Source organism: Palaemon carinicauda, chromosome 6, assembly GCF_036898095.1.
Source record: "Palaemon carinicauda isolate YSFRI2023 chromosome 6, ASM3689809v2, whole genome shotgun sequence".
Classification (NCBI taxonomy): domain Eukaryota; kingdom Metazoa; phylum Arthropoda; class Malacostraca; order Decapoda; family Palaemonidae; genus Palaemon; species Palaemon carinicauda.
In genome coordinates, this window is record NC_090730.1 from 91,211,297 (window position 1) to 91,222,735 (window position 11,439).

The window sequence follows — 11,439 nt, forward strand, 5'->3', positions numbered from 1 at the left end:
AGAAGCATGGGTTACCTGCAGAGGTCGAGGTCAGATATGCGAGGACCAGGATGCTGCTTCCCCAAGAGAGGGGAGAATGAAGAAAGAAGTAAGGGTCAGACATACTCTTTCATTCACACAGACTAAGACCGGGTAACATCGCCCTCAACCTACTGCTACTTGTCCAAAAAGGAGCCTGAGGTTAGACCAGCTGTTGTGCAGCCACCACAGGGCCGATAGAAAACGTATCGAGGCTCCTGTGGGTCACGTCTTGCAGGTAGTGGGCTGTGAAGGTCGTTTGACGCTTCCAGACCCCAGCTTGAAGTACCTGCGTCACAGAGAAGTTTCTCTTGAAGGCCAGGGATGTAGCAATACCCCTGACATCGTGGGCCCGAGGGCGACGTGACGGAGGAGGGTCAGGATTCAGGGCATGGTAGATAACTCTTCGAATCCAAGCTGAGATGGTGTTCCTGGTGACCCTCCTCTTTGTCCTGCCTGTGCTCACAAACAAAGCTCGCACATGAGGACGGACTGCAGCCGTTCTCTTCAAGTAGTGCCTCAGACACCTCACTGGACATAGTAGCAGCTGGTCTGGGTCGTTTGTTACAGAACGGAGACTCGCGATCCTGAAAGAGTCGAACCGAGGATCCAGCACTCCAGGATTCTGAGTCTTGGCCACAAACTCAGGGACGAACCTGAACGTTACCTCCCCCCATCCCCTTGAATGGGCGATGTCGTACGAGACCATGAAGTTCACTGACTCGCTTGGCCGAGGCCAAGGCAAGTAGGAAAGCCGTCTTCCAAGACAGGTGGCGATCGGAGGCCTGGCGTAATGGCTCGAAGGGAGGTCTCTTAAGAGACCTGAGGACTCGAACCACGTTCCGAGGAGGGGGTCTCACTTCCGACTAGGGGTAGGTAAGCTCATAGCTACGTATGAGTAAAGAGAGTTCTAGCGATGAAGAAATATCCACGCCCTTCAATCTGAAGGCCAAGCTTAAGGCTGAGCGATAGCCTTTCACTGCCGAGACAGAAAGGCGCATTTCTTCTCGCAGATACACGAGGAAGTCCGCTATTGCTGGAATAGTGGCATCGAGTGGAGAGATACCCCTTCCACGACATCAACCACAAAAGACTCTCCACTTTGCTTGGTAGACTCCCTCAGAGGACCTTCGCAGATGCCGAGACATCCTCTCCGCAACCTGTTGCGAAAAGCCTCTCTCGGCGAGGAGACGCTGGATAGTCTCCAGGCGTGAAGCCGAAGCGAGGCCACGGCCCTGTGAGGGACGCCGGAGTGGGGTTGTCTGAGAAGCTCGTGTCGTGGAGGAAGCTCCCTTGGGAGTTCCGTCAGGAGTTGCAGAAGGTCCGGAAACCATTCCGCGTGATGCCATAGCGGAGCTACTAGAGTCATGGAACAGTTGACCAATAGTCTGGTCCTGTTGAGCACCCTTCTCATCAGACAGAATGGTGGGAAGGCGTACACGTCGATGTTGTCCCACCGTTGCTAGAAAGCATCTTGCCAGAGTGCCTTGGGGTCCGGGACTGGTGAGCAGTACAGGGGCAGCTTGAAGTTCAAGGCTGTCGCGAACAAGTCCACAGTCGGGGAACCCCACAAAGTCAGGACTTTAGGATCCAAAGACTACTCGGTACTCACTATCTGCGAAGCCCTGCTCAGACTGTCGGCGAGCACATTCCTCTTGCCAGGAATGAAGCAAGCTGATAGTGTTATCGAGTGGGTTTCGGTCCACCTCAGAGTCTCTACTGCAAGATGGGATAGCTGTTGCGAAAAAGTGCCTCCCTGCTTGTTGATATAAGCCACTACCGTGGTGTTGTCGCTCATCACCACCACGGAGTGACCCGCCAGGGACCGTTGGAACTGCTGAAGAGCCAGAAAGACGGCCTTCAATTCTAGCAGGTTGATGTGTAGGCACTTTTCTCATTCTGACCAAAGGCCTGAGGCCCTCTGGTTCAGAACGTGCGCCCCCCACCCTTCTTTTGACGCATCCGAAAACTGAGTCAATTCCGGGGGGAGGACGAGAAGACTCGCTCCCTTCCGCAGGTTCTCGTCGGCCAGCCATCACCGCAAGTCCGTCTGTTCCAGAGACCCCATTGGGATCAGAATGTCCGGGGAATCGGATCCTTGATTCCACCGGGACTTGAGCCGCCATTGAAGGGATCTCATCCTGAGGCGGCTGTTTGGAACCAGACGGGCCAGGGAGGATAGGTGGCCTAAGAGACGCAACCACGATTGGGCGGGGAGTTCTTTTTGCCTGAGGAAAGGTTCCGCCACCCTCCTCAGCCTTGCTATCCGGTCGTCTGATGGAAAGGCTTTGTGGAGATTGGTGTCTATTAGCATGCCTAGATAAACCAGTCGTTGGGACGGCTGCAAAGAGGACTTCTCGAGGTTTACCACGATCCCCAGATCCTGGCAAAGATCCAGAAGCCTGTCTCGGTGTCGAAGAAGGGTCGACTCCGAGTCTGCTAGGATCAGCCAATCGTCCAGGTAACGAAGGAGACGAATGCCGTTCCTGTGCGCCCAAGATGAAATCAGGGTGAACACTCTGGTGAACACCTGAGGAGCTGTGGAGAGACCGAAACACAGCACCTTGAACTGGTAGATCTTGTTGTCTAGGCAGAATCTCAGGTACTTCCTGGAAGACGGATGGATTGGGATCTGGAAGTACGCGTCCTTTAGATCCAGTGTACACATGAAGTCTTGTGGTCTCACCGCAAGTCTGACCGTGTCTGCTGTCTCCATGCTGAACCGGGTTTGTTTGACAAACCTGTTCAGAGCTGAGAGATCGATGACGGGTCTCCAGCCTCCAGTAGCCTTCTTTACAAGAAAGAGTCGACTGAAGAAGCCTGGGGAGCCGTCCACGACCTCCTGGAGAGCATCCTTCTCGAGCATGGTCTCGACTTCGGCCTGAAGGGCCAGCCCCTTTGCCGATCCCGTGGCATATGAGCTCAACGACACTGGATTCGCTGTCAGGGGAGGTTGAGATGTCGTGAACGGGACGCGATAACCTTGGCCGATCACTGAGACCGTCCAAGCATCGGCCCCGTGTTGCTGCCACCTGCGGACGCAACGCTGAAGGCATCCCCCCACAGGTGGACATGCAGGGCGACTGCCACCCCTAGGGCTTGCTGCCACGGCCGCCACCCCTAGGAGTCTTGCCTCCCCTGGAGGACTTACCGCCCCTCTTGACCTTGGCTGGAAAGGGCTGGGGCTTAGACACCACTCTCTTAGCTGCCGGTGCCTGTTTGGGAGCCTTACGAGGCTGTTGCTGCTGTTGTGGCGGGGCTGGAGGCTTATAGGGCCGAGTTGTAAGGGCCCTGTGGAGGAGGGAGTCCGTGCTGGATTTCCTCCACCTCTCAGCCGTTCGCTCCATGTCCTGAGGCTCAAACAGGCTCTCCCCCAGAAGGGAAGCATGTCGGAGCCTACACACATCTACGGCGGGGACCTTCGGATGGAATCTCTCGGACACAGCATCGCGACGCTTCAACACCGAGTTGGCCCACAGGGTGGTAACCTGGTGCGCCAAAAACTCGATGGAGCGGGTGCCAGAGAGCAAGAAGGTCTCTAGGGCCTTCCTATTGGTCTCCTTGGACAAGTCCTCCGATCGCAATAGGATGCCCAGAGATCCTAGCCAGAAGTCCAGCCACGAAGTGGCCTGCATGGCACACTTAGCGACCTTCTCGTGGTTAAGGATCTCTGCCGCCGAGAACGACACCTGCCGGGCAGAGAGTTTCTCAAGGGAAACTCCCTTTGCCAGCTCCTCCACAGTGATGGAGAGGAAGAGCGAGGTTGTGCTCACCCAGGATCTCGAAATACCTCCTCTGCTGAAGGCGAGGAGGAGGGATGAGCTTGTTCCCGGCAGTGGAACGACTGGAGGAGGCAAGAAGTGCGAGCTGAGCGTTGGCCCTAGCCCTGGCACTCTTCAGCCCCCGAGACCAGGGCAGAGCTGCACTGGTCTTAGGGGCCTTCCGAACGTCAAACACTTCATCCAGAATCGTGTCTTTGCCTTCACGGGGGGCAATGACTGGATCCGTAAGTCTGTTAAGTTGCCTTATCAGGCTTAGGACCTGCCAGAAGGCATGTTCGGACTCTTGCTGTTCTCCTCCCTGCGGGCTGGCAGCTAAGTCTCCTACCCCAGGAATCTCTTCCAGGGGTGATACGTGGACATTCCCCTGGGTAGTCGTGGGTTCCTGACGAATCCTTGCAGAGGATTTAGGGACGGTCTTGGAATCCTTGGATTCCCTCCTGGGAGGGATACAGGATCCCAACAACGAGGTTCGAGGGGCCCCTTCCTCACGAGACGATTCTCCTGCCTGAAGCGAAGTCTCCCCCCATGGTGCCGAGGGGAAGCCTACCGCCCCACTGGACTCACCTGAGGACGGAAAGGCCTCGTCCACGGGAGAAGGAGAGAGTACTCGTGCAGGAGAAGGGACCTTCGCGACCGACCTCTTGGGAACCAACTTCGCCCTGGGGGAAGTCACCACGAAGTCCAATCCTCTCTTTCTCTTCAGCGTAGGAGAGACAGCCGATGGTTTGTTACCCTGGCCGGCGAGTGCTGGTTTCATAACCCTCACTAACGCCCGTGCCAGCGGACCAAACCAAGTCTGCTGCTCCAAGGACACAGAGTCCGAAATCCTCGCTAAAGGGAAAGGGATCGGGCGATCCTTTGGAGTGGACACGACGGTACCTGCCTGAAAAGAAGGTGGGGAAGAATGCTGTACTGACCTCTCTTCGTCCTGCACTACCAACCTGTGCTTGGATGGAGGTGATCCCGAGTGCCGTCTAGGAGCACGCGTCCCTGCTGCTACCACCGGCTGTGGAATTCGCCGCGATCGCGTGGGCGCACAGGCGAGCGATCGCGCGGGCGCGCAGGCGAATGGGCGCGAGGGTGGGCAGGTAAATGAACACGTGTCCGAGGCGACGAACGCAAGCGTTGGCGCGACGGCGAGGGAACGCGCTGCCGCGTAGGTGAGGAAGATCGCTGGCGATGTAGATCCACAGGCGATCGATGACGAGCTGGTGAGTGCAGTCGCTCAAGTTGGCGATGGCGCGATGTGGTATGTCGACGCACTGGTGTGCGATGGTGAGCAGCATGCGCAGGTGAATGACCGCGTAATGGTAAGCGATGGCGAGCAGCATGCGCAGGTGAATGATCGCGTGATGGGGTGTGATGGTGATCAGCATCCGCAGGAGGGCGATCGTTCAGGGGCGAGCGATGAGGAGCAGCATGCGCAGGAGGGCGATCGTGCAGGGGCGAGCGATGGCGAGCAGCATGCGCACGAGGTGGCCGATCGCGTGATGGGGCGCGATGGTGATCAGCATCTGCAGGAGGGCGATCGTGCAGGGTCGAGCGATGGCGAGCAGCATGCGCAGGAGGGCGATCGTGCGATGGCGAGCAGCATGCGCAGGCGGGCGATCGCGCGATGGCGAGCTAAAAGTTGGCGAACCATGTTCCTTCAGGAGCGTTGGAGAATGTCGGCGCGCTAGCTGTCGCTGTTAATAGGCGATACTAAGATCGCCTGTGCGCGCTGACAAGCAGGTGAATGCTGGCGAGGAGGTAATCGCTGGCGCATAGGTGATCGCTGGCGAGCTGGAGATCGCTGGCGAGCAGAAGGTCGACGCGTGTCATGTGAGAGGACAGGTGGCGCGGCGCGTTCACGAGCAGGAACTGGGAGATCGCTGGCGCGTTGGCGAACATGTGTTTCTGACACACGCGCAGCACGATGTTGCGTAGCCACAGGACCAGGCAGATGGTGAGCAGGGAGTTCAACAGGAACTAAATGGTGGTCAGAGACCGCAGGGCGAAGGTCCTCAAATGAGCGCTGACGCTCGGAAGAGAGCTGACGAGCAGGAGAGCGCTGGCGAGGGGGGCGAACATCAGGAGAGAGCCGACAAGCAGGTGAGCGTCGGCGAGCAGGAGAGCGCTGGCGAGCAGGAGAGCGTTGGCGAGCAGGAGAGCGCTGGCGAGCAGGAGAGCGCTTGTGCGCTAGCACTGCTCGCGTAAGGGAAGGATCCCTTAGCCCCGAAGGGCCCGTTGCCCGTCGGGTGACGAGTTCTCCAGAAGGCGAAGATCTGGCAGGAGATGGTGAGCGGTCTGCAGAGAGGTTCAAGGAGGGCGGAGCTGTAGGTTGAGGCTGACGAGGAGTGTCCCCCCCGGAGGATGAAGACCCAAGAAGGCGCCTCTTAGTCCCCCTGTAAGGATGAAGGGAGGCCCTTGTGGCGTAGAGGACGGTGAGCCTTACGGCGGAGGCGGCCTCGGGGGAGATCGTCGGGACCATCGGTCCTCCGAAGGGGAGTCTCCGTTAAAGCACTTCCCTCAGAAGGAAGCTGAGCAGCAGTCGAGACCGAAGGACTCACTTCCCCCTTCGAAGGATGTACGGAAGGAGGAGAGCCTTTAGCACCATCACCCGCAACAGCACCTGCGGCGGAAGGCCCAGCCACGTCGGAGGCCTCTGTCACCACGACGTCGACAATAGACAGAGGGTCTACCTCTGCTACCACCGGCGACTGCTTAACAGCGGCCCCCAACGAGACAAGGTCAATAAGAGCGACCCTGGAGGGCAAGCCCTTAAGCCCCAGGGACGACCAAATCTGTAAAAGATCATCACTGGATAAGGCATTATCAATAACCTCCCCCGGAGGAGGAGGGGGAACCGCCTCGCTATGGGAGGCGACGCCCTCTCCCCCCACCGAAGGTCGGGAAACAGAACAAGGGCCTGCGCTCCCACTCGGCCGACTCTCCTTAGGAGGCGGACGAGGGGGAGCTTCGGAGGAGGTTTGGGCGGCGGAAGAAGAGTCCCGAGAACCTTCCTCCTTCAAGGCTAACCCCGGAGGAGAACGGTCTCTCTCGGACTTCTTCTTACGCCGACGGCCAAACCTCTCCCACTGGGAGGCAGACCACTCCCTGCACTCACGGCACGTTCTCCTGGTCACACCGTCGGCCCCGACATTGAGGGCAGAGGGTGTGTGGATCCGTATTAACGTCCGACATGAAAGTCCCACAAGGACGGCCGGCAACTCCAGGGCATGTACGCATTGTAAAAAAATAACTGAAGGTCAACTTCCAACTAACACACACGCTGAAAAGAAAAAGCAGAAAATTAAAGGCTGTCACGAAGGCGATGAGCAGACACGTCTGATCACCGCCGAGCCAAAAGTGAAGTGAAGCAAGTCACCGGTGTGTGGAGGGGGGAGGGGTAGCAAGCTACCCTTCCCCACCCCCCGCTAACTAGCGCGGGGGTAATTAACCCTCGTTAAAACTATTGGCTCGTCATTTCAGCTGCGCTAAAAGTAAACCCTTTGTAAATAGCGTGGTTTGTATTTCGGTTACGGAACAATTAATTACAGTATTTAACAGAAATTCCCTAGAGAGGAGCTCCAAAGAGGAACCTCGAGGGAACAACATAAAAATAAGTATTGCGCCCTTCCTTCCCCAGTCGACATCCACGGGAGAAGGGGGGAGCGAAGTTACTGTAATAAAAACAGAATTACAATTATTTAAATCAGCCAAGAATATTCACTAATAGTGAGAACCACTGATCCTCCGAAGGGAAGTGTTCCCCACGGAGAAAAGCTGAAAAGTTAAAATACAATTATATTTTCGCTAAAAATAACTGAGACAAACAATCGGAAGAGCAACCTAACCCGTGCACGGGAAAGGAGCTTCCCCTATAGTACACTGTTGTTGTAAAGGTGAACGACCTCGAGAAGAGAAAGACCATAGTCAATCTCTGAGAGGCCACATCCCCTTTGCTCAGAAATCCATGTTTCCCGTACGAAAAGGGAAAAGGCGAAGACAATAGTAGAATGAAGAGGGTCCAGGCGATGACAATTCCCCTACGGCGGCTGAGTTAACGGTTATATGCCGACAGGAAGACCGATGAACCAGAGAGGGAGAGGTCATTCCCCACGAAGTGGAACTGTGCTGGCCTTGCTAATGTACGCAAGTGTCGTTGTCGTATATGTATCATACACACAGCACAAACACTGAAAAGGAAACTTATCACATTTCTATATACATATATATACATCAACATTAAGAATGTTTTCCTATATATATATACAAGTATAAGAAAAAGTAAGTTAAAAGACAAAAATCAATGGCAGTCCAGAATAGGCGAGGAGGGAGAGGGGAAACAACCGCTCTCCATCCAAGCCAAAAGTAAAGTGGCTAAATCACAGGTGCGTGAATGGGAGTGGTAGCAAGCTACCCCCCCCCCTACCCCTGCTAACTAGCGGTGTGGGTAGTTAACCCTTGCTAAATTTTCATGGCTCGTCATTTCAGCTCCGCCAAAAGTATAACACCTATTAAATAGCGTGGTTTGCAATCCAGTTACGGAACAAATGACAATTTACAAGGCTAAGACAAGCAGGTGTTACCAACAAAATGACAATGGTCGAGTTACAACTGCCAAATAAGGTGAGCAGAAACCATAACCAAACAAGGTACTTCACTTCCGTAGTTAGACCAGTTACCAAACAAGAGAATGAAAGGGACTACAAAATAATTGTTGGTTTCATTGTAGTGTATTACAGGGAAATGTAACCTAGGAAAACAACTACTTTTCCTAATAGAAAAAATTACGCTCTCTTCGAAAATGACACTCGTTCCCGTCGCAAATGAATAGTTTCAGAAACATATATACATCTATATTCTCCAATAATGGGGGACCCCCAGTGGGAACTCGGGGTTTTGGGTGGGGAAAACATACTGGGGAATCGATATATAAACGTAAAACAAGCCTTTTCTTCTCTATACAATACCTTCTTGAAATTATAACCGGAGGAAAATACAAAACAGTATATCTGGATAAACTTTGGAGGCGGCGTTACAAAGATTGTGTCATGAAAAAATACAGTAACCAGTGCTGCCAACGTCCGATGTAGATCAAATGTTATTTTGTGACCTGTCATACTACTAGGCTAGGTTAGGTGGGTTTGTTAGGTTCTGTGCCCTTTTTGTACTTTTTATATATTGAGTAAAACTTATATGGAGAAATTATTTAAAATACATATGGAAATATCTATCATTACTATCTTTAGTAATGTCAGCGTGCCGTTGGTAACTCTGTGTACCATACGTCAACGTTGGTAACACTGTGTATTATTGGTAACGTTGCTAATGTTATCGTTCGTTCATAAGAGAAGTGACACCGTGCAACTCAAAGTTATCCGAATTGGTTGATCTGTTTGTTTCCGATTGAAATGAACATCAAATTCAATTAATTCATATTATTTACTATAGGAAAACAATTATATATCGTTTCCCCAGTATGTTTTCCCCACCCAAAACCCCGAGTTCCCACTGGGGGTCCCCCATTATCGTAGGATATAGATGTATATATATTTCTGAAACTATTCATTTGCGACGGAAACAAGTGTCATTTTTGAAGAGAGCGTAATTTTTTCTATAAGAAACAGTAGTTTTTTTCCTAGGTTACATTGCCCTGTAATTCACTACAAAAATACCGAATTGCTACATTATATAGGCTATAAAAATCAACCTCAAAATTACCCATCTACAAAACTCCGGCTAAAAGATATGATTATCATTGCAATTCTTCTAAAAGTTATAATAATTAATGGGGGTGTATGTATGATAGCGGCCACCTGCACGTATGATTACGGCTAGCTTAGACAGCGGCAGGGGGACCAGCCCCCTTAAATAAGTAGGTAAGAGCATGGCTTGTAGGTTAGGTTAGGGGGAAAAGTTGAGGTTAGTTGATGTCCATTTTTAATCCACAAGGGAGGAACTGGACGCTGATATACAAAAGGCTCCAATTAATGAAATCAGGACTTAAAACTTGAAAGAAAAATGTAATGTTTATGGTGCATAACTACAGGTTAGCCTTTGCTAGCTAGTTGAAATGTGATTAATAAAGAAAAAATTGAGGCTTATGTATAGATTAAATAACAATTTTTGTGCATGAATGTTTGATCAATCACCTTTCTCAGATTTTAGGTCACATGGTAGACATACCAGATTAAGTAAAGAAAGATACTTTTTGCACTTTTAGTTAATGTTCATTACACTGAAATTTAAGATGTCAGTAATTCTTATATTTCAATAATATACATGAATTTTTACTATGGATTTTTGTAGCTTTGGGTATAAAGTGTCACACCAAAATAATGTCTTGGAAAACTCTGGTCTTTCCACAACACGTTTAATCCTTTTAGGATTTTGATTCCCTTGACAAGTGCAATGACCCCAACTCCAGGTTAAGACTACATTTTGTACGTTAGACGTCATATTACTACTTATGTGTTGAGACTTTTACTTTTATACATATGAAGACAATGCTAGATAAAAAAAAGGAATACAAAATAGAGGCTATACCGTAATAGCGTTGGAGATGATCCTTCTACCTCGTATAGCCTATGTACTGAACAGCATTTTGATATACAAACCTATTAGGAACAAAATTTCCCAAACAATCTAGGTTGTACACTGAATAAGAATTACACCTCAGACGCTTAATAATCACTGTTGAACCTTAGAAGTAAGCAACATGTATTTGGACAGAAATCAGCTGATTTCCCCCATTTAACCTTCATAGATACATTTCTTCCTGGAACCATCTGTGCCACCTATTAAAGCTTCATTTACTGCCGCTCTATTGTGCCTAGGCCCATTTTGAACACACTGGCAGTAACGTGGAAGTTCGTATTTACCTGCATTTAATTAAAAATCACTTTCCACCAATGATTCAAGAGCTATTCGGACTACTTTCTAACTTTTCCCGTCTCTTCTCTCACACTCGGATACAAAACAAACATGGCAGAACAGCGTTGCAAAGGTTCGTCCCCAAAACACGCCGAGTCTGGCTATATAAGCGCACAATTTCTCGCCCTCGTGTGATTCTTCATCTTGATTTCATGTAAAGGAATCTTTCAGGACAGTCTATATTATATCCTAACACACTTATGTACAAACGCTATTCGTTGACTCGTATTTGTATTCGAATTAAATCATAATAAGATGTATTAGTGAATACAGAATTCACGATTGGTGGGAACGTGGATTATTTAACCCTCTAGAATGTTAAATAGGTGGGAAACGATATTGGATTCAGGAACAACATATCAAATAGTCCAACATGATAAAGGCAATAAATGCAAACCTATTTTAATGATTTGTGACGTAGTCCTCCAAGGCTAAAATAAATTCCTTACCTAAAGGCAAGATTATCAAATCTTCAAATTGTAAATAATATAAAATCAATTACTGTATCAAAAATGGTTTCTGGTTTCAAATAAAAATGAGAAAACGTTGAATAATATTGATGAAAAGAACTAAAACGCATTTCAGGTGCTTCAACTGGGCACGTTGGGTTTCCGATGGATCAAAGAGCGTGGTCTTGAATGTTGTAGCAGGTTTCTAGAATGTGACTACCATAATATATAGTCTTTGTTAACACATAGAAATTTGTTACTTCGGCATGTAA

The 11,439-nt window shown here is 50.4% G+C and overlaps 1 protein-coding gene across 1 annotated transcript in view; it reads right to left on the minus strand.

Annotated features, from left to right (window-relative positions):
- Window positions 1-10,821, minus strand: part of LOC137642597 (CCR4-NOT transcription complex subunit 6-like) — a 143,738-nt gene extending 132,917 nt beyond the window's left edge. The window contains exon 1 of the mRNA XM_068375294.1: window positions 10,667-10,821. The gene's annotated coding sequence lies outside the window, so the exon portion shown is untranslated. The remainder of the gene's footprint in view (window positions 1-10,666) is intronic.
- Between the last annotated feature and the right edge of the window lie 618 nt (window positions 10,822-11,439).